This window comes from Ovis canadensis, chromosome 12 (assembly GCF_042477335.2).
Source record: "Ovis canadensis isolate MfBH-ARS-UI-01 breed Bighorn chromosome 12, ARS-UI_OviCan_v2, whole genome shotgun sequence".
Classification (NCBI taxonomy): Eukaryota; Metazoa; Chordata; class Mammalia; order Artiodactyla; family Bovidae; genus Ovis; species Ovis canadensis.
Genome location: NC_091256.1, coordinates 23,774,647 through 23,801,230, shown reverse-complemented (window position 1 = coordinate 23,801,230; position 26,584 = coordinate 23,774,647). Strand labels below are relative to the sequence as shown.

General features: G+C 39.8%; 1 long non-coding RNA gene across 1 annotated transcript in view; it reads right to left on the bottom strand.

Annotated features, from left to right (window-relative positions):
* Positions 1–1,824: 1,824 nt before the first annotated feature.
* LOC138415985 (uncharacterized) overlaps positions 1,825–26,584 on the bottom strand; it is a 150,591-nt gene continuing 125,831 nt past the window's right edge. Inside the window, exon 4 of the long non-coding RNA XR_011247469.1 lies at positions 1,825–2,591. This is a non-coding gene — a long non-coding RNA (uncharacterized lncRNA). The remainder of the gene's footprint in view (positions 2,592–26,584) is intronic.

The following is a 26,584-nucleotide window of genomic DNA, read 5'->3' as shown; positions in this document are numbered from 1 at the left end:
AAAAGACATGCCAAAACTGATCTTCATTTCTATGACATCACCTCCCCACAAGAAACTATTATTTGTCTAGTCTTCTCTATTTTGAATAATGGACTCACACAGTTGCCCAGGCCTAGAATCTTGACTTTCTTCTGTTCTTTTTCTATGAGTGCCAGTAAGTCACAGAATAGGTGCTCCCTAAATAGCTATAGCACAAATGATTGAAAGGCTTGCAGGGAATAATTTTTAAATATTTTGAAAACTTCTGTAAATACACAAAAGTTAAAAGTACAACAAATGTCCATTTACCTGTAATCAGGCTTGAAGAACTGTCAACATTTTGGAGAGAATCATTAAAAATAGACATCTATTATTTTAATTACAGTTCATTTTATCAACTTTATTTAATGGGAGCAAATAGTCTATAGAACAGACAAAAACAAAATCATGTGGCAAAATGACCTACATTGCATTAATATAACAAATCTATATAAACAAAATAACTTCAGCCATTATGAAGCACTATATGTAAGTATACTAAACCATTCTTACATACTGCCATGTCAACAACAAATAAAACAGCAGATTAAACAGTTCAAAAAATTTCTCCTGACTTGCTATCCTTCTTTTTACACATGCATTCATTCTACTTACTTCAAGGCAGTAAGTATTTTTATCTTCATCCTTTCCAATTTCTCATATCTCTATGGCGTTCTGTTCAAAGGCCTCCTGGTACCTGCCTCTTTGGGACTATTTCTGCCTAAACAGTTTGACCTTTAGTTCTCAGCTTTTCTAGTTTATCTTATCAGCTAAGCTTGTGCCTCAATGAAACCCTTTCATAATTGGTCTAGGGACTATCAATTTTTTACACTCATGCCCTCTCATGTTTTAAAACATTTTTTGCAGCTTTAAAATATAATGCACAGAAAGAATATATAAATGGTACTCTCTTTCTGCCTGTGTGGTCATGGAGGTGCTTCAGGAATGAACTTATCTACTACAGTACCTTCTCTTGTTTACAAAATTATGTTGAAATAATGTCTATATTTAGATATTCCTACCCATTCTTTCTGAATGACATTAAACTCAGGGACCCTAGTAATAATTTTCTTTGGTCAACAAATATTTATTCAATTTGCATTTGTGTCAAGCATTATTCTAAGCAACAGAGATATAATGTAAGAGAGAGCAAATGAGGTCCTTGCCTCATATTCCAACAGATTACTGTGTAATTTCACCAAAGTTAAGTAACTAGCCTCAACAGCCTGTCTAGTGTTACCTAAAACACTAGCCATATATTTCTTAAAATATTTTGTTTGGTCCTTCAAATGGGTATGAATGAAGGAAAGAGCAAATTCTTTCCACTTTACATATCAAATTGCTATCATTTATTGCTGGCCATAAAGAAGTGTTATTGGGAAATCCATACCAGACTATTTTCTTTGTTCTAAAACAATCAATTAGACTGAGATTTAAGAACTTAGGTTTGAGTTGGGAGGGAAAAAAAAAAAAACTAGCCACCACAGAGTTTCTAGTCATTGCAATAAGACAAGAAATAATAAATAAAAGTATACAGAGTAGAAAGGAATGAAGAACAGTCTTATTTGTATATGATAAGACTGAGCCAATAAAGGATTTGAAGAAATTTATTAAAATTTACTAAAACATGTGAATTGAATTTAAATAAGTTCAAAATTATAAAGTATATACAAAACAATCATATTTCTGTATATTAATCAAAAACTGTTGAAAATTAAAATTTTAAATATAAAAACATGGAATAATTATAAATATATTTAACAAAGTATAGGGGTAAGATCTGAAATAAAAATAAACTACAAAATCTTGCTTGGAGAGATAATTTTTTTTAATATGAAGCACAGATTTATTAGTGGAAGAAATAGGAGGGAAGCTCACGGATGGGGAATTGGGAAAGGGAATGATACAGAAGCTATGCATCAGCCTCTGGTGTCCCCATGAGTCAAGGTGGAAGCCCTAGAATCAGCCCAGATATATTTCTTGCTTTAGGACATGGATGGGGCCACGGCTGTGGCCAAACTGGAAGCTGGAGAAGCTGGGACCTCACTCATGTTCATCTAGGAGAGAGTCAGAGTGGGGAACAGAAGAATATACTGGGAGCAAGGGGATGTATGAGACAAGGGGTTCCATGGGAAGAAATCCTGACAATGTTTCCTTGGACCCTGAGGAGGAGAAGATGGGAGAGGAGGGCAAATCGGATCAGAAAAGGAGCAGGAGAAAGAGAAGGCTGCATCCGGTAGCCTGGTTGGCGGGCAAGTATCTCTCAGTCCATTCTTACTTCTATTTACTCTAGGGGGCTTGCTGGTTGCAGGACACTTCTGCTGGGCTGGGATTGCTGTGTCCTTGGCTGGGCATTGCTTCTTGGCCTGGGGAGCACATGGATCCTTGGTTTTAGGTGCACATGCCTCTTGACATTTGACAGGGGGTGGCTGACAGGGCTGCTTGTCATCTGGGGCAGGCACTGCTGCTGCTGCTGCTGGAAAGACATGGCTGCAAGAACAGGTGAGCCAGAGGCACGAGCCAGACCCCAGAGATTTGGCTGAGCACAGGTTCCAAGAAAGAAATTTTAAAGCCTGTAATAAATGGAGAAATACACCAAGTTTATGAATTGGAAAACTAAATATTGTTAAGGTATCAAGTCTCCCAAGGCTGATTTATAGATTCAATGCAATGTGCAGCATAATTTCAACAGGGATTTCTTTGAGGAGAGGAAGTATATGTCGACAATCTGATACTAATACACACACACACACACACACACACACACACAGAAATGCAAAGAACAAGAACAGTCAAAAACAACTCTTAAAAAAACAGATTTGGAAAACATACACCCACCTGATCGGAACTCATATTTCAAGCCAGTGTAGTATAGGTGTAAAGATAGACATACGTCTTAATGGAACAAAACAGAGCTTCCAGAAGTAGATATAAAGTTTGTATGTGGTCAGCTGTTTTCTGATAGGGGTGCCAAGGCAACTTCATAGTAAAGAATGGTCTTTCCATATTTCAAATGTTGCTAGAACAACTATTTATTCATATAAAAAAAAAAGAGGCCTCAATCCTTATCTTAAATTAAACACATATGTTATCACCTCTTTTTGCCTCAGTTTACTCCTCTGTAAAACTGAGGCAATAAGACTTACCTGGTGGCAGAGTGGATTAGAATCCACCTGCAAATGCAGGGACACAGGTTTGATTCCTGGTCCAGGAAGATTCTACATGCTTTGGAGCAACTATGTCCATGCACCACAGCCACTGAAGCCCAAGCACCTGGAGTCTGTGCTCTGTAACAACGGAAGCCACCACAATGAGAAGCCCATGCACCAGAATGAAGGATAGACCCCGCTTGCCACAACCAGAGAAAGCCTGAGCAATGCAAGGAGCAAGGGAGGCCCAGTGCAGCCAAAAATAAATACATAAATGGTCAAAAAAAGAGTCTGAAATGCAGTAATTGGATGCAATCTCAAAAATGACAGAATGATCTCTGTACATTTCCAAGGCAAACCATTCAATATCACAGTAATCCAAGTCTATGCCCCAACCAGTAATGCTGAAGAAGCTAAAGTTGAATGGTTCTATGAAGACCTACAAGACCTTTAAGAACTAACACCCAAAAACGATGTCCTTTTCATTATTGGGGATTAGAATGCAAAAGTAGGAAGTCAAGAAACATTTGGCGTAACAGGCAAATTTGGCCTTGGAATGAAGAATGAAGCAGGGCAAAAACTAACAGAGTTTTGCCAAGAAAATCCACTGGTCAGAGCAAACACCCTCTTCCAACAACACAAGAGAAGACTCTACACATGGACATCACCAGATGGTCAACACCGAAATCAGATTGATTATATTCTTTGCAGCCAAAGATGGAGAAGCACTATACAGTCAACAAAAACAAGACCAGGAGCTGACTGTGGCTCAGATCATTAACTCCTTATTGCCAAATTCAGACTTAAATTGATGAAAGTAGGGAAAACCGCTAGACCATTCAGGTATGACCTAAGTCAAATCCCTTATGATTATACAGTAGAAGTGAGAAATAGATTTAAGGGTCTAGATCTGATAAATAGAGTGCCTGATGAACTATGGAATGAGGTTCATGACATTGTACAGGAGACAGGGATCAAGACCATCCCCATGGAAAGGAAATGCAAAAAAGCAAAATGGCCGTCTGGAGAGGCCTTACAAATAGCTGTGAAAAGAAGAGAGGCGAAAAGCAAAGGAGAAAAGGAAAGATATAAGCATCTGAATGCAGAGTTCCAAAGAATAGCGAGATAAGAGAGCCTTCTTCAGCAATCAGTGCAAAGAAATAGAGGAAAAGAACAGAATGGGAAAGACTAGAGATCTCTTCAAGAAAATTAGAGATACCAAGGAAACATTTCCTGCAAAGATGGGCTCGATAAAGGACAGAAATGGTATGGACCTAACAGAAGCAGAAGATATTAAGAAGAGGTGGCAAGAATACACAGAAGTGTACAAAAAAGATGTTCATGACACAGATAATCACGATGGTGTGATCACTCATCCAGACATCCTGGAATGTGAAGTCAATGGGCTTTAGAAAGCATCACTACAAACAAAGCTAGTGGAGGTGATGGAATTCCAGTTGAGCTACTTCAAATCCTGAAAGATGATACTGTGAAAGTGCTGCACTCAATATGCCAGCAAATTTGGAAAACTCAGCAGTGGCCACAGGACTGGAAAAGGTCAGTTTTCATTCCAATCCCAAAGAAAGTCAATGCCAAAGAATGCTCAAACTACCGCACAACAGCACTCATCTCACATGCTAGTAAGTTCAGTTCAGTTCAGTCGCTCAGTTGTGTCCAACTCCTCACAACTCCATGAATCACAGCACCCCCGGCCTCCATGTCCATCACCAACTGGCAGAGTTCACTCAGATTCATGTCCATCGAGTCAGTCATGCCATGCAGCCATGTCATCCTCTGTCATCCCCTTCTCCTCCTGCCCCCAACTACTTCCAGTATCAAAGTCTTTTCCAATGACTCAACTCTTCGCATGAGGGGGACAAAGTACTGGAGTTTCAGCTTTAGCATCATTCCTTCCAAAGAAGTCCCAGGGCTGATCTCCTTCAGAATGGATTGGTTGCATCTCCTTGCAGTCCAAGGGACTCTCAAGAGTCTTCTCCAACACCATAGCTCAAAAGCATCAATTCTTTGGTGCACCTTCTTCACAGTCCAACTCTCACATCCATACATGACCACAGGAAAAACCATAGCCTTTATTAGACGGACCTTAGTCAGCAAAGTAGTGTCTCTGCTTTTGAATATGCTATCTAGGTTGGTCATAACTTTCCTTCCAAGGAGTAAGCGTCTTTTAATTTCATGGATGCAATCACCATCTGCAGTGATTCTGGAGCCAAAACAATAAAGTCTGACACTGTTTCCACTGTTTCCCAGGAAGTGATGGGACCAGATACCATGATCTTCGTTTTCTGAATGTTGAGCTTTAAGCCAACTTTTTCACTCTCCTCTTTCACTTTCATCAAGAGGCTTTTGAGTTCCTCTTCACTTTCTGCCATAAGGGTGGTGTCATCTGCATAGCTGAGGTTATTGATATTTCTCCCGGCAATCTTGATTCTAGCTTGTGTTTCTTCCAGTCCAGCATTTCTCATGATGTACTCTGCATAGAAGTTAAATAAGCAGGGTGACAATATACAGCCTTGATGTACTCCTTTTCCTATTTGGAACCAGTCTGTTGTTCCATGTCCAGTTCTAACTGTTGCTTCCTGACCTGCATACAGATTTCTCAAGAGGCAGGTCAGGTGGTCTGGTATTCTCATCTCTCTAAGAATTTTCCACAGTTTATTGTGATCCACACAGTCAAAGGCTTTGGCATAGTCAATAAAGCAGAAGTAGATGTTTTTCTGGACTCTCTTGCTTTTTCCATGATCCAGCGGATATTGGCAATTTGGTCTCTGGTTTCTCTGCCTTTTCTAAAACCAGCTTGAACATCAGGAAGTTCACGGTTCACATATTGCTGAAGCCTGGCTTGGAGAATTTTGCGCATTACTTTACTAGCATGTGCGATGAGTGCAGTTGTGCAGTAGTTTGAGCATTTCTGGCATTGCCTTTCTTTGGGATTGGAATGAAAACTGACCTTTTCCAGTCCTGTGGCCACTGCTGAGTTTTCCAAATTTGCTGGCATATTGAGTGCAGCACTTTCACAGTATCATCTTTCAGGATTTGAAGTAGCTCAACTGGAATTTCATCACCTCCACTAGCTTTGTTTGTAGTGATGCTTTCTAAAGCCCATTGACTTCACATTCCAGGATGTCTGGATGAGTGATCACACCATCGTGATTATCTGTGTCATGAACATCTTTTTTGTACACTTCTGTGTATTCTTGCCACCTCTTCTTAATATCTTCTGCTTCTGTTAGGTCCATACCATTTCTGTCCTTTATCGAGCCCATCTTTGCAGGAAATGTTTCCTTGGTATCTCTAATTTTCTTGAAGAGATCTCTAGTCTTTCCCATTCTGTTCTTTTCCTCTATTTCTTTGCACTGATTGCTGAAGAAGGCTCTCTTATCTCGCTATTCTTTGGAACTCTGCATTCAGATGCTTATATCTTTCCTTTTCTCCTTTGCTTTTCGCCTCTCTTCTTTTCACAGCTATTTGTAAGGCCTCTCCAGACGGCCATTTTGCTTTTTTGCATTTCCTTTCCATGGGGATGGTCTTGATCCCTGTCTCCTGTACAATGTCATGAACCTCATTCCATAGTTCATCAGGCACTCTATCTATCAGATCTAGACCCTTAAATCTATTTCTCACTTCTACTGTATAATCATAAGGGATTTGACTTAGGTCATACCTGAATGGTCTAGCGGTTTTCCCTACTTTCATCAATTTAAGTCTGAATTTGGCAATAAGGAGTTAATGATCTGAGCCACAGTCAGCTCCTGGTCTTGTTTTTGTTGACTGTATAGAGCTTCTCCATCTTTGGCTGCAAAGAATATAATCAATCTGATTTCGGTGTTGACCATCTGGTGATGTCCATGTGTAGAGTCTTCTCTTGTGTTGTTGGAAGTGGGGTTTGCTCTGACCAGTGCATTTTCTTGGCAAAACTCTAGCAGTCTTGCCCTAGTAAAGAAATGCTCAAAATTCTCCAAGCCAGCCTTCAGCAATACCTGAACCATGAACTTCCTGATGTTCAAGCTGGTTTTAGAAAAGGCAGAAGAAACAAGAGATCAAATTGCCAACATCTGCTGGATCATGGAAAAAGCAAGAGAGTTCCAAAAAAACATCTATTTCAGATTTATTGACTATATCAAAGCCTTTGACTGTGTAGATCACAATAAACTGTGGAAAATTCTTAGAGAGATGAGAATACCAGACCACCTGACCTGCCTCTTGAGAAATCTGTATGCAGGTCAGGAAGCAACAGTTAGAACTGGACATGGAACAACAGACTGGTTCCAAATAGGAAAAGGAGTACATCAAGGCTGTATATTGTCACCCTGCTTATTTAACTTCTATGCAGAGTACATCATGAGAAATGCTGGACTGGAAGAAACACAAGCTAGAATCAAGATTGCCGGGAGAAATATCAATAACCTCAGCTATGCAGATGACACCACCCTTATGGCAGAAAGTGAAGAGGAACTCAAAAGCCTCTTGATGAAAGTGAAAGAGGAGAGTGAAAAAGTTGGCTTAAAGCTCAACATTCAGAAAACGAAGATAATGGGATCCAGTCCCATCACTTCCTGGGAAATACATGGGGTAACAGTGGAAACAGTGTCAGACTTTATTGTTTTGGCTCCAGAATCACTGCAGATGGTGACTGCATCCATGAAATTAAAAGATGTTTACTCCTTGGAAGGAAAGTTATGACCAACCTAGATAGCATATTCAAAAGCAGAGACACTACTTTGCTGACTAGGTCCGTCTATTCAAGGCTATGGTTTTTCCTGTGGTCATGTATGGATGTGAGAGTTGGACTGTGAAGAAGGCTGAGCGCCTTCTGGCCACCAGAAAAGAATATATAGAACCATGAAAAACTCAGTAGGACAAAGGAATTAGGGGGAAAAAACAGAAGAGTTAGTAGGACTGGACCTGCCCTCAGCAGGTGGGGGAACTGAAGCAGTGGCCTGATCCCTACATCGGGGCAACTATTTGTGTTTGAAGAGAAATATTTGAGGCTGTGAGTGAAGCAGCTGATCTGTGGCAGACTAAATGGAATGAGAATCACACAGACAACGCCTGCGGAAGCCACAAGTACCTGGGGACAGGGACATGGGTCCCCTAGAAGCCACAGCAGCTGGGAGCTGGAGCACAGGGATTGTGGTGCAATCCCAGGGCGAGGTCTGCTGTTGACTGTGGGGAGACATGAGGGGACATGAGGGAGGAGACTGCGGTGGGAGATGCCTGTGGAGGAAAGCCACGCAGCCGTGGAGGCAAGGCGATACTGCTGAGTCATGCGTAGGGGGTGGAGCCATCACCACAGCCTATCTCCCCACACACCAGCACCCGGCATCTGAAGAATAGTGAGGATGGCCCTTCAAGCACCTGACATGCAGGACAACAGAGAAGCCCCAGCCAGGGTACCCCTTCAAGTAGCTGACACACCAAACAACAGGGGGAACCCTTTTAGCACCTCATGCACAAACCGAAAGAGGAGGATCCCTCTAAATGCCTGAATGGGCAAAGCAAAGAGAAGGACTAGCCAAAGAGGCCTTCTGATCATCAGCTGCCATAGGCTAGAAAAAGACTGATTCAAAAGCAGAGACATTACTTTGCTGACTAAGGTCCGTCTAGCCAAGGCTATGGTTTTCCCTGTGGTCATGTATGGATTTGAGAGTTGGACTGTGAAGAAGGCTGAGTGCCGAAGAATTGATGCTTTTGAACTGTGGTATTGGAGAAGACTCTTGAGAGTCCCTTGGACTGCAAGGAGATCCAACCAGTCCATTCTGAAGATCAGCCCTGGGATTTCTTTGGAAGGAATGATGCTAAAGCTGAAACTCCAGTACTTTGGCCACCTCATGCGAAGAGTTGACTCACTGGAAAAGACTCTGATGCTGGGAGGGATTGGGGGCAGGAGGAGAAGGGGACCACCGAGCATGAGATGGCTGGATGGCATCATGGACTCGATGGACGTGAATCTGAGTGAACTCCGGGAGATGGTGATAGACAGGGAGGCCTGGCATGCTGTGATTCATGGGGTCTCAAAGAGTCGGACACGACTGAGCGACTGAACTGAACTGAGGGCCATAACTCCTGCAGCTGAGGCAGTCCATGCCCCTGCATACTTGGCACCTCCAGGGTCCCAGCAACCCAAGAAGCTGCACCACCTTCATGCTCAATCCTCACTGGGACAGAGCTTCAAAAGGCTAGAAAACTGCCTGCGTCTGAGAACATGGGGTTGTTTCCATTGTATTCAACTCTTTGCAACCCTGTAGACTGGTCTGATAGGCTTTTCTTGTCTGGGGGATTCTCCAGGCAAGAATACTGGGGTGGGTTGCCATACCCTTCTAGAGCACCATATTTCCTGCTATCCTAACTGCCATCTCCCCTGAATATCTGGTGTTGCAAGGCCCCTGCAACCAAAGCAACTGTACCACCTCCACACCTGGCACTCATTGGGGCAGACCCAAGTCCTCCAGGGCCCCAGGAGCAAAGCCCAATGGATGACCCACATGCAGAAGTGGAGATAAAATCACAGTTGAAACCCAGGGGCAGTGTGCTAAGGAAGACGACCCAAAACTCTTCAGGTTAAATCCACACAATCAACTAGGCAGACTCTATGTCTATGGAATATATAAAAGGACACTGAGAGTTCTCACCAAAGAAAACACGCTAGTTCTGACGTCTGAGGACATTGGAGGCATGAACACACAGGAGTAGGATCAGATTACAGTCAGAGTTGCCCCCACAGCATGCCCAGAGACCAGCACAGTGTGAGAGGGCATTCTAGGCAGGCAAGGTAGAATGTAACTCCCAGCAAAGGAAAGATGTTGACAGAAGAGACTTAAGAAAGACATTTATTTTTCTTACATTTTGACTTGTTCTGTAGTTCTTCCTGGATTTATTTCTCTCTCTCTCTTTTTTTTTTCTTCCTTTTTTTTTTTTTACCTTATTTCCCCCTCTGTTGTTGTAGTTCTCAATTGGTACTATTTAAGCTTTTGAGAATTTTTTGTTTTCAATCACACACTTTTTATTTCTGTTATAAATGTCTGCATCTTTATTGGCCTTTGCAATTCTGTGGAGTTTTTTTTCTCAGAATTTTTAAAATTTATTACTATTTTTTCTACATTTATTCCTTTGTTTGCTTTTCCTACTGGTCTTTTCCCTTCACAGTTAATCTTTAATATATAAAAATGTCTTTATCTACCTCTATTTAACTTTGCATTTCTATTCTTTCCTTTATTTTCTTTCTTTTTCTCACCATATTTGTTAGTTTGTTTTTGTTGCTTTATTCCCCAGTTGGGACTTTGCTTTAGTTTTTTATTCCAGTTTATGCTTTAATTAGTTTTGTTCTTAACTGGTGGATATAATTTTTTATTTCCTTTTTTACCAGTTCAATCTATTGTACATTTTTTTTTTTTTGGACTGCTTTGACTTTGCTTATGATGTATATGTATGTGTGTACTGCATTATTTTAGGTACTATTTGTCTGATATTCTAATTGCCATTTGTCTGGGTGCATCTTTGTCTCTGCTTTTGGATATTTCTTTTAATCATATTTAATGCCATAACAAACCACCTGTGGAATCTCCATTAGTGCCAGAGATCAAGGCCTGAGACTTTGGAGTGTGAGTGCTGACTCCAAGACCCTAGATTACCAGAGAACTACTAACCCTAGAGAATATCAAATAGTGAGAATTCCCACAAAGGCAACCACTTGCATACAAGACACAACATCACCAACTGCCCAGTAGCACCCTGTGCAAGATGCCTCATCCAAACAACAAACAAGAAAAAAATACAAACACAATCATCAGCAGACAGTATTACCACCTCACTCAGCCCTTCCCATCAAAAGAAAACAACAACTCAACTCCTCCCACCAGAATGCAAGCACAAGTCACATCCTACACAAAGCTTACACAAACCACTGGGCAAACCTTAGGAGGGCAGAAACCAAACAGAAGAAAGAATTCAACTTTGAAGCCTGGGGAAAGGAGGCCTCAAACACAGTAAGTTAAAAAAATAATAATGAAAAGGCAGAGAAATACTGCACACATGAAGGAACAACCAAGAAACACAAGTCCAAATAAATAAAAAGGAAATAGACAAACTACCTGAAAAATAATTCAGAATGACAGTAAAGATAATCCAAAACCTTGAAGATGGAATGGAGAAAATGCAGGAATCAATTAACAAAGACCTAAAGAATTAAAGAATAAACATACAGAGACAAACAACACAATTATCGAAATTAAAAATACTCTAGAAGGAATCAATAGCAGACTATCTGAAGCAGAAGAATGGGTCGGTGAGCTGGAAGATAGAATAGCAGAAATAACTGCTGAAGAGCATGAAAAGAACTGAGGATAGTCTCAGAGACCTCTGGGACAATATTAAATGCACCAACATTCAAATTATAGGGGTACCAGAAGAAGAGAAAAAGAAAGGGTATGAAAAATTTTTTGAAGAGATTATAGTTGAAAATTTCCCCAACATGGAAAAGGAAATAGTCAATCAAGTGCAAGAAACACAAAGAGGCACATACAGGAAAAAAAACCCAAGGAGAAACAGGCCAGGACACATACTAATCAAACTAACAAAGATTAAACACAAAGAAAGAATATTAAAAGCAGCAAGAGAAAAGCAATAAGTAACTAACATACAAGGGAAACCCCACACGTTTAATAGGTGATCCTGCAGCCAGAAACTCTGCAGGCCAGAAGTAATGGCAAGGTATATTGAAAGTACTGAAAGGGGAAAATCTACAAACAAAATTATTCTCCCTGGCAAGGATCTCATTCAATTTGAGGGAAAAATCAGAAGTCTTACAGACAAGCAAAAGTTAAGAGAATTTAACACTACCAAACCAGCTTTACCACAAACATTAAAGGGACTTCTGTAGTCAGGAAATAAAAGAGAAGAAAAATATCTACAAAACAAAAAAACACAATCAACTCAGAAAATGGCAATAGGATCATCAGTTCAGCTCAGTTCAGTAGGTCAGTCATGTCCAACTCTTTGCAACACCATGGACTGCAGCATGCCCTACTTCCTTGTCCATTACCAACTCCCAGAACATGCTCAAACTCATGTCAGTTGAGTCAGTGATGCCACCCAATGAGCTCATCTTTTGTCCCTTTCTTTTTCTACCTTCAATCTTCCCCAGCATCAGGGTCATTTCTAAGAGTCACTTCTTCAGATCCAGTGGCAAAAATATTGGAGCTTCAGCTTCAGCATTGGTCCTTCCAGTGAATATTTAGGAATGATTCATTTATTTTTTTTATTTTTTTAAATTAGCTTTTTATTTTTTAAATTTTAAAATCTTTAATTCTTACATGCGTTCCCAAACATGAACCCCCCTCCCACCTCCCTCCCCATAACATCTCTCTGGGTCATCCCCATGCACCAGCCCCAAGCATGCTGCATCCTGCGTCAGACATAGACTGGCGATTCAATTCTTACATGATAGTATACATGTTAGAATGTCATTCTCCCAAATCATCCCACCCTCTCCCTCTCCCTCTGAGTCCAAAGGTCCGTTATACACATCTGTGTCTCTTTCCCTGTCTTGCATACAGGGTCGTCATTGCCATCTTCCTAAATTCCATATATATGTGTTAGTATACTGCATTGGTGTTTTTCTTTCTGGCTTACTTCACTCTGTATAATCGGCTCCAGTTTCATCCATCTCATCAGAACTGATTCAAATGAATTCTTTTTTACGGCTGAGTAATACTCCATTGTGTATATGTACCACTGCTTTCTTATCCATTCATCTGCTGATGGACATCTAGGTTGTTTCCATGTCCTGGCTATTATAAACAGTGCTACGATGAACATTGGGGTACATGTGTCTCTTTCAATTCTGGTTTCCTCGGTGTGTATGCCCAGAAGTGGGATTGCTGGGTCATAAGGTAGTTCTATTTGCAATTTTTTAAGGAATCTCCACACTGTTCTCCATAGTGGCTGTATTAGTTTGCATTCCCACCAACAGTGTAGGAGGGTTCCCTTTTCTCCACACCCTCTCCAGCATTTATTGCTTGCAGATTTTTGGATCGCAGCCATTCTGACTGGTGTGAAGTGGTACCTCATTGTGGTTTTGATTTGCATTTCTCTAATAATGAGTGATGTTGAGCATCTTTTCATGTGTTTGTTAGCCATCCGTATGTCTTCTTTGGAGAAATGTCTATTTAGTTCTTTGGCCCATTTTTTGATTGGGTCGTTTATTTTTCTGGAATTGAGCTGCATGAGTTGCTTGTATATTTTTGAGATTAGTTGTCAGTTGCTTCATTTGCTATTATTTTCTCCCATTCAGAAGGCTGTCTTTTCACCTTGCTTATAGTTTCCTTTGTTGTGCAGAAGCTTTTAATTTTAATTAGATCCCATTTGTTTATTTTTGCTTTTATTTCCAGAATTCTGGGGGGTGGATCACAGAGGATCCTGCTGTGATTTATGTCTGAGAGTGTTTTGCCTATGTTCTCCTCTAGGAGTTTTATAGTTTCTGATCTTACATTTAGATCTTTAATCCATTTTGAGTTTATTTTTGTGTGCGGTGTTAGAAAGTGATCTAGTTTCATTCTTTTACAAGTGGTTGACCAGTTTTCCCAGCACCACTTGTTAAAGAGATTGTCTTTACTCCATTGTATATTCTTGCCTCCTTTGTCAAAGATAAGGTGTCCATATGTGTGTGGATTTATCTCTGGGCTTTCTATTTTGTTCCATTGATCTATATGCCTGTCTTTGTGCCAGTACCATACTGTCTTGATGACTGTGGCTTTGCAGTAGAGCCTGAAGTCAGGTAAGTTGATTCCTCCAGTTCCATTCTTCTTTCTCAAGATTGCTTTGGCTATTCGAGGTGTTTTGTATTTCCATACAAATCTTGAAATTATTTGTTCTAGTTCTGTGAAAAATGTGGCTGGTAGCTTGATAGGGATTGCATTGAATTTGTAAATTGCTTTGGGTAGTATACTCATTTTCACTATATTGATTCTTCCGATCCATGAACATGGTATATTTCTCCATCTATTAGTGTCCTCTTTGATTTCTTTCATCAGTGTTTTATAGTTTTCTATATACAGGTCTTTAGTTTCTTTAGGTAGATATATTCCTAAGTATTTTATTCTTTTCGTTGCAATGGTGAATGGAATTGTTTCCTTAATTTCTTTTTCTACTTTCTCATTATTCGTGTATAGGAATGCAAGGGATTTCTGTGTGTTGATTTTATATCCTGCAACTTTACTATATTCATTGATGAGCTCTAGTAATTTTCTGGTGGAGTCTTTAGGGTTTTCCATGTAGAGGATCATGTCATCTGCAAACAGTGAGAGTTTTACTTCTTCTTTTCCAATTTGGATTCCTTTTATTTCTTTTCTGCTCTGATTGCTGTGGCCAAAACTTCCAGAACTATGTTGAATAGTAGCGGTGAAAGTGGACACCCTTGTCTTATTCCTGACTTTAGGGGACTAAACTTGATAAATTCAAAAAAATCGAAATCATTCCAAGCATCTTTTCTGACCATAATGCATTAAGATTAGATCTCAATTACAGGAGAAAAACTATTAAAAATTCCAACATATGGAGGATGAACAGCACACTTCTGAATAACCAACAAATCACAGAAGAATCAAAAAAGAAATCAAAATATGCATAGAAACTAATGAAAATGAAAACACAACAACCCAACACCTGTGGGACACTATAAAAGCAGTGCTAAGAGGAAAGTTCATAGCAATACAGGCATACCTCAAGAAACAAGAAAAAAGTCAAATAAATAACCTAACTCTACACCTAAAGCAACTAGAAAAGGAAGAGTTGGAGAACCCCAGAGTTAGTAGAAGGAAAGAAATCTTAAAAATTAGGGCAGAAATAAATGCAAAAGAAACAAAAGAGACCATAGCAAAAATCAACAAAGCCAAAAGCTGGTTCTTTGAAAGGATAAATAAAATTGACAAACCATTAGCCAGACTCATCAAGAAGCAAAGAGAGAAAAATCAAATCAATAAAATTAGAAATGAAAATGGAGAGATCACAACAGACAACACAGAAATACAAAGGATCATACGAGACTACTATCAGCAGTTGTATGCCAATAAAATGGACAACGTGGAAGAAATGGACAAATTCTTAGAAAAGTACAATTTTCCAAAACTGAACCAGGAAGAAATAGAAAACCTTAACAGACCCATCACAAGCACGGAAATTGAAACTGTAATCAGAAATCTTCCAGCAAACAAAAGCGCAGGTCCAGACGGCTTCACAGCTGAATTCTACCAAAAATTTCGAGAAGAGCTAACACCTATCCTCCTCAAACTCTTCCAGAAAATTGCAGAGGAAGGTAAACTTCCAAACTCATTCTATGAGGCCACCATCACCCTAATACCAAAACCTGACAAAGATGTCACAAAAAAAGAAAACTACAGGCCAATATCACTGATGAACATAGATGCAAAAATCCTCAACAAAATTCTAGCAATCAGAATCCAACAACACATTAAAAAGATCATACACCATGACCAAGTGAGTTTTATCCCAGGGATGCAAGGATTCTTCAATATCCGCAAATCAATCAATGTAATTCACCACATTAACAAATTGAAAAATAAAAACCATATGATTATCTCAATAGATGCAGAGAAGGCCTTTGACAAAATTCAACATCCATTTATGATAAAAACTCTCCAGAAAGCAGGAATAGAAGGAACATACCTCAACATAATAAAAGCTATCTATGACAAACCCACAGCAAACATTATCCTCAATGGTGAAAAATTGAAAGCATTTCCCCTAAAGTCAGGAATGATTCATTTAAAATTGACTAGTTTGATCGCCTTGCAGTACAAGGGACTCTCAAGAGACTTCTCCAACACCACAATGGAAAAGCATCAATTCTTTGGTGCTCGGCTTTCTTTATGATTCAACTCTCATACCCATACGTGACTACTAGAAAAACCATAGCTTTGACTATACAGACCTTTCTCAGCAAAGCAAGGTTTCTGCTTTTTAATACCCTGTCTAGGTTTCTGATAGCTTCTGTTTCAAGGAGTAAGCATCTTATCATTTCATGGCTGTAGTCAATGTCTGAAGTGATTCTGGAGCCCAAGAAAATAAAGTCTGTCATTGTTCCCATTGTTTCTCCATCTATGTGCCATGAAGTGATGGGACCAGATGTCACGATCTTTCTTTTTAAAATGTCAAGTTTTAAGCCAGTTTTTACACTCTCTACTTTCACTTTCATCAAGAGGATATTTAGTTACTCTTTGCTTTCTGCCATAAGGCTAGTGTTATCTGCATATATGAGGTTATTGATATTTCTCCTGGCAATTCTGAATCCAGCTTGTGCTTCATCCAGCCTGGCATTTCACACGATATACTCTGTATGAGTTAAATAAGCAGGGTGACAATATACAGCCTTGATGCACTCCTATCGCAATTTGCAACCAGTCCGTTGTTCCATGTCCAGTTCTAACTGTTGCTTTTTGACCGGCATACAGGTTTCTGGAGGCAGATAAGCGGTCTAGCATTGCCATCTCTTTAAGAATTTTCCACAGTTTGTTGTGACTCACACAGTCAAAGCCTTTAACGTAGTCAATAAAGCAGATGTATTTCTGGAACTCTCTTGCTTTTCCTATGATCCAACGGATGTTGGCAATTTGATCTCTAGTTTGTCTGCCTTTTATAAATCCAGCTTGAACATCTGGAAGACCTTGATTCATATACTGCTGAAGCTAAGCTTGGAAAATTTTCAGCATTACCTTGCTAGCATGTGAGATAAGGGCCATTGTGCAGTATTTTAAAAATTATTTGGCATTGCATTTCTGTGGGACTGGGATGAAAACTGACCATTTCCAGTCCTGTGGCAAGTGCAGAGTTTTCCAGATTTGCTGGTAAATTGAGTGCAGCACTTTCACAGAATCATCTTTTAGGATTTGAAATAGCTCAGCTCGAATTTCATCACCTCCATTACCTTTGTTTGTAGTGATGCTTCCTAAGGCCCACTTGACTTCACAATAGGTATGCATAGACATCAATAATTACTTTAAATCTAATTGGATTAAATGCTCCAACCAAAAGACACAGACTGGCTGAATGGATAAAAAAAAAAAACAAGAGCCACATATATGTTGTCTACAAGAAACCTACTTCAGACCTAAAGACACATATAGACTGAAAGTGAGAGGATGGAAAAAGATATTCCATGCTAATAGAAATCAAAAGAAACCTGGAGTAGCAATCCTCATTTCAGACAAAATAGACCTTAAGATAAAGAATATTACAAGAGATAAGGAAGGACACTACATAATGATCTAGTGATCAATCCAAGAGTAGGACATAGTAAATATCTATGCACCCAACATAAGGAGTACTTCAATACATAAGACAAACACTAACAGACATAAAAGGAGAAATTGATAGTAACACAATAATAGTAGGCGACTTTAACACCCCATTTACACCAATGGATTGATCATCAAAGCAGAAAATAAATAAGGAAATACAAGTCCAAATGACCAGATGGATCTCATTGATATCTTCAGGACATCCCATCCAATTGCAGAAGAATACCTTTTTTTCAAGTGCACATGGAACATTCTTCAGGACAGACCACATCTTGGGTCATAAATCAAACCTCAGTATATTTAAGAAAATTGAAATCATATTAAACAACTTTTCTGACCACAATGCTATGGGACAAGATACCAATTAGAAGATAAATAATGTAAAAAAAAGAAAAACAGAGATTAAACAATACATTTCTAAATAACAAACAGGTTACTGAAGAAATCAAAAGGGAAATAAAAAAATTCCTAGAAACAAATGACAATGAAAACACAACAACTCAAAACCTATGGGATGCAGCAAAAACAGTTCTGAGTGAAGTTTAGCAATACAATCCTACTTTAAGAAACAAGAAAAACATCAAATAGACAACCTAATTTTATGCCTATAACAACTGGAAAAAGAAGAACAAAAAAACCTCAAAGTTAGCAGAAGGAAAGAAATCATAAAGACCAGAGCAGAATTAAATGAATAAGAAATGAAAGAAACAATATTAAGCATTAACAAAACTAAAAGCTGCTTCTTTGAGAAGAAAATTGACAAAATTTTAGCCAGACACATCAAGAAAAAAAGAGAGAAGAATCAATTCAACATAATTAGAAATGAAAAAGGAGAGTTTACAACAGACAATGCAGAAATACAGAGGATTATAAGAAACTATTATGAGAAACTATATGGCAATAAAATGGATAACTGGAAAGAAATGTAGATTCTTAGGAAAATGCAATCTTCCAAGACTGAATAAGGAAGAAACAGAAATTACGAACAACCCAATTTCAGACTGAATCGAAACTGTAATCAAAAATCTCTCAAAAAAACAAAAGCCCAGGACCAGATGGCTTCACAGGGGAATTCTATCAAACATTAGAGATAAGCTAAAGCCTATCCTTCTAAACTCTTTCAAAAATTAGCATAGGAAGGAACACTTCCAAACTTCATTCCATGAGGCCACCTTCACCCTTATACCAAAACTAGACAAAGACAACACACAAAAAAAGAAAACTACAGGCCAATACTACTAATGAACATAGAGAAAAAATCCTCAACAAAATTCTGGCGAACACAATTCAACAACACATTAAAAAGCTCACACACCATGATCAAGTTGGGTTTCTTACAGGAATGCAAGGATTCTTCATTATACACAAATCAATAAATGTTTTATACAATATTAACAAATTAAAGACAGAAACCATATGATAATAGATGCAAAAAAATCCCTTGACAAAACTCAGCACCCATTTATGATGAAAACTCTTCAAAAAATAGGCATAGAAGGAATCTACCTGAACATACTGAAGCCCATATATGATAAACCCACAGCAAACATTACTCTGAAATGATCAAAAGCTGAAAGCATTCCCTCTAAGATCAAAACATGACAAATGTGGCCACTCTCACCACTATTATTCAACACACTTTTGGAAGTCCTAGATATGGCAAACAGAAGAAAAAGAAATAAAAGGAATCCAGATGGGAAAAGAAGTAAAGCTCTCACTGTTTGTAATGACATGATACTATACATAGAAAACCCTAAAGACACTATCTGAACATTGCTAGAGCTAATCTGTGTCCGACTATTTGCGACCCCATGGACTACAGCAGGTCAGGCTTCCCTGTCCGTCACCAACTCCCAGAGCTTGCTCAAATTTATGTCCATCCAGTGGGTGATGCCATTCAACCATTTCATCCTCTGTCTCCCCTTCTTCTCCTGCCTGCAATCTTTCCCAGCATCAGGGTCTTTTCCAACGAGACAGTTCTTCGCATTAGATAGCCAAAGTATTGGAGTTTCAGCTTAAGCATCAATTCTTCCAATGAATATTCGGACTGATTTCCTCTAGGATTGACTGGTTTGATCTCCTGGCAGTCCAAGGGATTCCTAAGAGTCTTCTCCAACACTACAGTTCAAAAGCATCAATTCTTCAGTGTTCAGCTTTCTTTATACTCCAACTCTCACATCCATACATGACTACTGGAAAAAACATAGCTTTGACTAGATGGATCTTTGTTGGCAAAGTAACATCTCTGCTTTTGAATATGCTGTCAGGTTGGTCATAGCTTTTCTTACAAGGAGCAAGCATCTTTTAATTTCCTGGTTGCAGTCACCATCTGCCCTGATTTTGGAGCTGAAGGAAATAGTCTGTCACTGTTTCCTTTGTTTCCCCATCTATTTGCCATGAAGGTCCGTCTAGTCAAGGCTATGGTTTTTCCTGTGGTCATGTATGGATGTGAGAGTTGGACTGTAAAGGCTGAGCGCTGAAGAATTGATGCTTTTGAATTGTGGTGTTGGAGAAGACTCTTGAGAGTCGCTTGGACTGCAAGGAGATCCAACCAGTCCATTCTGAAGGAGGTCAACCCAGGGATTTCTTTGGAAGGAATGATGCTAAAGCTGAAACTCCAGCACTTTGGCCACCTCATGCGAAGAGCTGACTCATTGGAAAAGATTCTGACACTGGGAGGGATTGGGGGCAGGAGGAGAAGGGGATAACAGAGGATGAGATGGCTGGATGGGATCACTGACTCGATGGACGTGAGTCTGGGTAAACTCCGGCAGTTGGTGAGGGACAGGGAGGCCTGGCATGCTGCGATTCATGGGGTCGCAAAGAGTCGGACACGACTGAGCGACTGAACTGAACTGAACTGAACTGATGAGACTGGAAGCCATGAATTAGTTTCGTGAATGTTGAGTTTTAAGCCCACCTTTTCAGTCTCCTCTTTCACTTTCATCAAGAGGCTCATTAGTTCTTCAACTTCTACCATAAGAGTGGTGCCATCTGCATATCTAAGGTTATTGATATTTCTCCTGGCAATCTTGATTCATGCTTGTGCTTCATCCAGCTCAGCATTTCACATGATGTACTCTGAATATAAGTTAAATAAGCAGGGTGATAATATATAGCCTTGATGTACGCCTTTCCTGATTTGGAACCAGTCCATTGTTCCATGGCTTGTTCTAACTGTTGCTTCTTGAAAGGCATACAGATTTCTCAGGAGGCAGGTCAGGCACTCTGGTATTTCCATCTCTTGCAGAATTTTCCAGTTTGTTGTGATCCACACTGGAGAAGACAATAGCAATGCACTCCAGTATTCTTGCAGTCGGACAGTCGGACACAACTGAGTGACTTCACTTTCACTTTTCCTTTCATGCACTGGAGCAGAAAATGGCAACCCACTCCAGTGTTCTTGCCTGAAGAATCCCAGGGAGGGGGGAGCCTGGTGGGCTGCTGTCTATGGGGTTACACAGAGCCAGACACGACTGACGTGACTTAGCAGCAGCACTGATCCACACAGTCAAAGGCTTTGTCATAGTCAATAAAGCAGAAGTAGATTTTTTTCTGGAAATCTCTTGCTTTTGCTATCCAATGGACGTTGGCAGTTTGATCCAATTCCCCTGCCTCTTCTAAATCCAGCTTGAACATCTGGAAGTTTATAGTGCACGTACTATTGAAGCCTGGCTTGGAGAATTTTAAACACAGCTTTGCTAGCATGTGAGATGAGTACAACTGTGTAGTAGTTTGAACATTCTTTGGCATTGTGTTTCTTTGGGATAGGAATGAAAACTGATGTTTTCCAGTCCTGTGGCCACTGCTGTTTTCCAAATTTTCTGGCATATTAGGTGCAGCACTTTCACAACATCATCTTTAGGATTTGTAATAGTTCCACTGGAAAACCATCACCTCCACTAGCTTTGTCTATAGTGATGCTTCCTATGACCCACTTGACTTCACATTCCAGGATGTCTGGCTCTAGGTGAGTGATCAAATCATCGTGGTTATCTGAGTCATGAGGGTCTTTTTTGTATAGTTCTTCTGTGTATTCTTGCCACCTCTTAATACCTTCTGCTTCTGTTAGGTCGATACCATTTCTGTCCTTTATTGTGCCTACCTTTGCATGATATTTTCCCTTGGTATCTCTAATTTTCTTGAAAAGATCTCCTGTCTTTACATTCTATTTTTTCCCTCTATTACTTTGCATTGATCACTGAGGAAGGCTTTCTTATCTCTCCTTGCTTTCTTTGGAATTCTGCATTCAAATGGGTATCTTTTTCTTTTTTCTCTTTGCCTTTTGCTTGTCTTCTTTTCCCAGCCTTTTGTAAGACCTCCTCAGACAACCATTTTGCGTTTTTGCATTTCTTTTTCTTTGGGATGGTCTTGATCACTGTACAATGTCACCAACCTCTGTCCATAGTTCTTCAGGCACTCTATCAGATCTAATCTCTTGAATCTATGTGTCACTTCTACTATATAATCATTAGGGATTTGATTTAGGTCATACCAAATGGTCTAGTGGTTTTCTTCACTTTCTTCAATTTAAGTCTGAATCTGGCAATAAGGTGTTCATGATCTAAGCCACAGTCAGCTCCCAATCTTGTTTTTGCTGACTGTATAGAGCTTCTCAGAAATGGTATGGACCTAACAGAAGCAGAAGATATTAAGAGGAGATAGCAAGAATACACAGAAGAACTGTACAAAAAAGATCTTCACGATCAAGATAATCACTATGGTGTGATCACTCACCTAGAGCCAGACATCCTGGAATGTGAAGTCAAGTGGGCCTGAGAAGGCATCACTACGAACAGTGCTAGTGGAGGTCATGGAATTCCAGTTGAACTATTTCAGATCCTGAAAGATGATGCTGTGAAAGTGCTAGAGTCAATATGCCAGCAAATTTGGAAAACTCAGCAGTGGCCACAGGACTCGAAAAGGTCAGTTTTCATTCCAATTCCAAAGAAAGGAAATGCCAAAAAATGCTCAAACTACCGCACAATTGCACTCATCTCACACGCTAGTAAAGTAATGCTCAAAATTCTCCAAGCCAGGTTTCAGCAATATGTGAACCGTGAACTTCCTGATGTTCAAGCTGGTTTTAGAAAAGGCAGAGGAACCAGAGATCAAATTGCCAACATCCGCTGGATCATGGAAAAAGCAAGAGAGTTCCAGAAAAACATCTATTTCTGCTTTATTGACTATGCCAAAGCCTTTGACTGTGTGGATCACAATAAACTGTGGAAAATTCTGAAAGAGATGGAATACCCAACCACCTGACCTGCCTCTTGAGAAATCTGTATGCAGGTCAGGAAGCAAGAGTCAGAACTGAATATGGAACAACAGACTGGTTTCAAATAGGAAAAGGAATACATCAAGGCTGTATATTGTCACCCTGCTTATTTAACTTCTATGCAGAGTACATCATGAGAAACATTGGACTGGAAGAAACACAACCTGGAATCAAGATTGCTGGGAGAAATATCAATAACCTCAGCTATGCAGATGACACCACCCTTATGGCAGAAAGTGAAGAGGAACTAAAAAGCCTCTTGATGAAATTCAAAGTGGAAAGTGAAAAAGTTGGCTTAAAGCTCAACATTCAGAAAATGAAGATCATGGCATCTGGTCCCATTACTTCATGGCAAATAGATGGGGAAACAGTGGAAACAGTGTCAGACTTTATTTTTGTGGCTCCAAAATCACTGCAGATCCTTGGAAGAAAAGTTATGACCAACCTAGATAGCATATTAAAAAAGCAGAGATATTACTTTGCCAACTAAGGTCCGTCTAGCCAAGGCTATGGTTTTTATAGTGGTCATGTATGGATGTGAGAGTTGGACTGTGAGGAAGGCTGAGCGCCAAAGAATTGATGCTTTTGAACTGTGGTGTTGGAGAAGACTCTTGAGAGTCCCTTGGACTGCAAGGAGATGCAACCAGTCCATTCTGAAGGAGATCAGCCCTGGGATTTCTTTGGAAGGAATGATGCTGAAGCTGAAACTCCAGTACTTTGGCCATCTCATGCGAAGAGTTGACTCATTGGAAAAGACTCTGATGCTGGGAGAGATTGGGGGCAGGAGGAGAAGGGCACGACCGAGGATGAGATGGCTGGATGGCATCACTGACGTGAGTCTGAGTGAACTCCAGGAGTTGGTGATGGACAGGGAGGCCTGGCATGCTGAGATTCATGGGGTTGCAAAGAGTTGGACATGACTGAGTGACTGAACTGAACTGAACTGAATAGACCTTCTTCTTCTTTGGCAGCAAGCATTTAATCAATGTGATTTCTGTATTGACCATCTGATGATGTCTATGTGTACGACTTCTCTTTTGTTGTTTGAAGAGGATGTTTGCTACGACCAGTGCATTTTCTTGGCAAAACTCTTTTAGCCTTTGCCCTGCTTCATTTTGTATTCCAAGGCCAAATATGCCTGTTATTCCAGGTATCTCCTGACTTCCTAATTTTGCATTCCAATCCCCTATAATGAAAAAGACATTTTTTTTCTGGGTGTTAGTTCTAGAAGGTCTTGTAAGTCCTCACAGAATCCAACTTCAGCTTTTCAGCATTACCGGTTGGGGCATAGACTTGGATTACTGTGATAGTGAATGGTTTACCTTGGAAACGAACAGAGGTCATTCTGTCATTTTTGAGATTGCACCTAAGTACTCCATTTCAGACTCTTTTGTTGACTATGATGGCTACTCCATTTCTTCTAAGGGATTCTTGCCCACAGAAGTAGATATCAGTTCAGTTCAGTTCAGTCACTCAGTTGTGTCCAACTCTTTGCGACCCCATGAATCGCAGCATGCCAGGCCTCCCTGTCCCTCACCAACTGCCGGAGTTCACCTAGACTCACATCCATCGAGTCAGTGATCCCATCCAGCCATCTCATCCTCTGTCATCCCCTTCTCCTCCTGCCCCCAATCCCTCCCAGCATCAGTCTTTTCCAATGAGTAGATATAATGGTCATCTAAATTAAATTTGCCCATTTCCATCCATTTTAGTTCACTGAATCCTAAAATGTCGATGTTCACTCTTGCCATCTCCTGTTTGACTACTTTCAGTTTACCTTGATTCATGGACATAACATTCCAGGTTCCTAAGCAATATTGTTCTTTAGAGCATCGTAATTTAATTCCATCAACAATCACATCCATAAATGGGCATTGTTTTCACTCTGGCTCTGACTCTTCATTCTTTCTGGAGTTATTTCTCCACCCTTCTCCAGTAGCATATTGGGCACCTACCAACCTGGGGAGTTCATCTTTCAGTATCATGTCTTTCTGCCCTTTCATGCTGTTCATGTGGTTCTCAAGGCAAGAATACTGAAGTAGTTTGCCATTCCTTAGTGGACCACATTTTTGTCAGAATCTCCACCATGACCCATCCAGCTTGGGTGGCCCTACAGGGCATGGCTCAAAGTTTCACTGAGTTAGACAAGGCTGTGTTCTGTGTGATCAGTTGGATTAGTTTTCAGTGATTGTGGTTTCCATAAGGTCTGCCCTCTGAAGGATAAGGGTAAGAAGCTTATGGAAGCTTCCAGATGGGAGAGACTGACTGTGGGGGAAACTGGGTCTTGTTCTGATGGGCAGGGCCATGCTCATTAAACCTTTAATCCAATTTTCCATTGATAGGCAGGGCTGTGTTCCCTCCCTATTTTTTGACCTAAGACCAAACTATAGTCAAGGTAATGAAGAAAATGGCAGTCTCCTTTAAAGGTCCCATGTATGCACTGCCACACTCAGTGCCCCAGACCCTGCAGCAGGCCACTGCCCACCTACACCTTCACTGGAAACTCCTGGACACTCACAGGCAAGTCTGGGTCAGTCTCTTGTGGGAACACTGCTCCTTTCTCCTGGGTCCTGGTGCTGACAAGCTTTCATTTGTGCCCGCTAAGAGTCTGTTTCCCCAGTCCTGTGTAAGTTCTGTAATTAAATCCCACTGCCCTCCAAAGTCAAATTCCCTGGGGGGTCTCAGTCCCTTTGCCAGAGTCCCAGATTCGAAAATTTGCTGGAATATTATTCAGCCATAAAAAGGAATATATTTGAGTCACTAATGAGGTTGATGAACCTAGAGTCTATTATCCAGGGTGAAGGAAGTCAGAAAGAAGAAGATAACTATCATATATTAATGCATATATGTGGAATCTAGAAAGATTATACTGATGAATTTATTTTCAGAGCAGCAATGAAGAAACAGACATAGAGAACAGACTTATGTACATGCGCTGTGGGGAAGAGGAGGGTTGGATGTATCGAGAGAGTAACATGGAAACTTACATTACCCATATGTAAAACCTATAGTCAATGGTAATTTGCTGTATGACTTAGGGAACTCAAACAAGGGCTTTGTATCAACCTAGTGGGGTGGGATGGGGAGGGAGATGGGAGGGAGGTCCAAGAGGGAGGGAATATATTTACATATGACTGATTCATTTTGATATTTGACAGAAAACAAAATTCTGTAAAGCAATTATCCTTCAATTAAAAAATAAATAATTTTTTAAAGTGATGCTGACAATACAAGGGAAACTGCAGGCATTTAATTAGCTTTTAGTATGAGAAGATAAACAGAATTATTTTGTTTAAGCTTATACACTAGTACATTTAGAATCAGTATAACAACTACACATTTCATGCATTTTTATTTTGGCTTATGTGTTTATCCTTTTATATATTTAAGGTAAACTTGTTGTCCTGATTCAACTGCTCCAGGGTACAATAAGAAACCTTTGTGTACAAGTAAGTTTGAGAATCAGATCCTTGATAATGTTAATAATAAAACATACCTATACTTTTTGAAACTTTACCTTTGTTGTTTTTTGTTATTCCTCACCAAAAATATTTTTGTTCTAATTTCAGTAGAAAGACCTGTGGTTCTGTGACAGGCAGCTGAAGTATATATGCTTCTAATCTTTTTTATTCTCTGTACTATATGCATGCATTACAGTAGTGGTTTTAGGATTCATGGAAGAAATAATTTGAGCTCAGTAAAAAATGCCCACATCAGGGATACTAGCAAGTGATAAATATGAAGCACCAAAATAATTTTATAAAATTATTAATTCATTAATTTGAATTGCACCTTGTTTTCAAAAACAA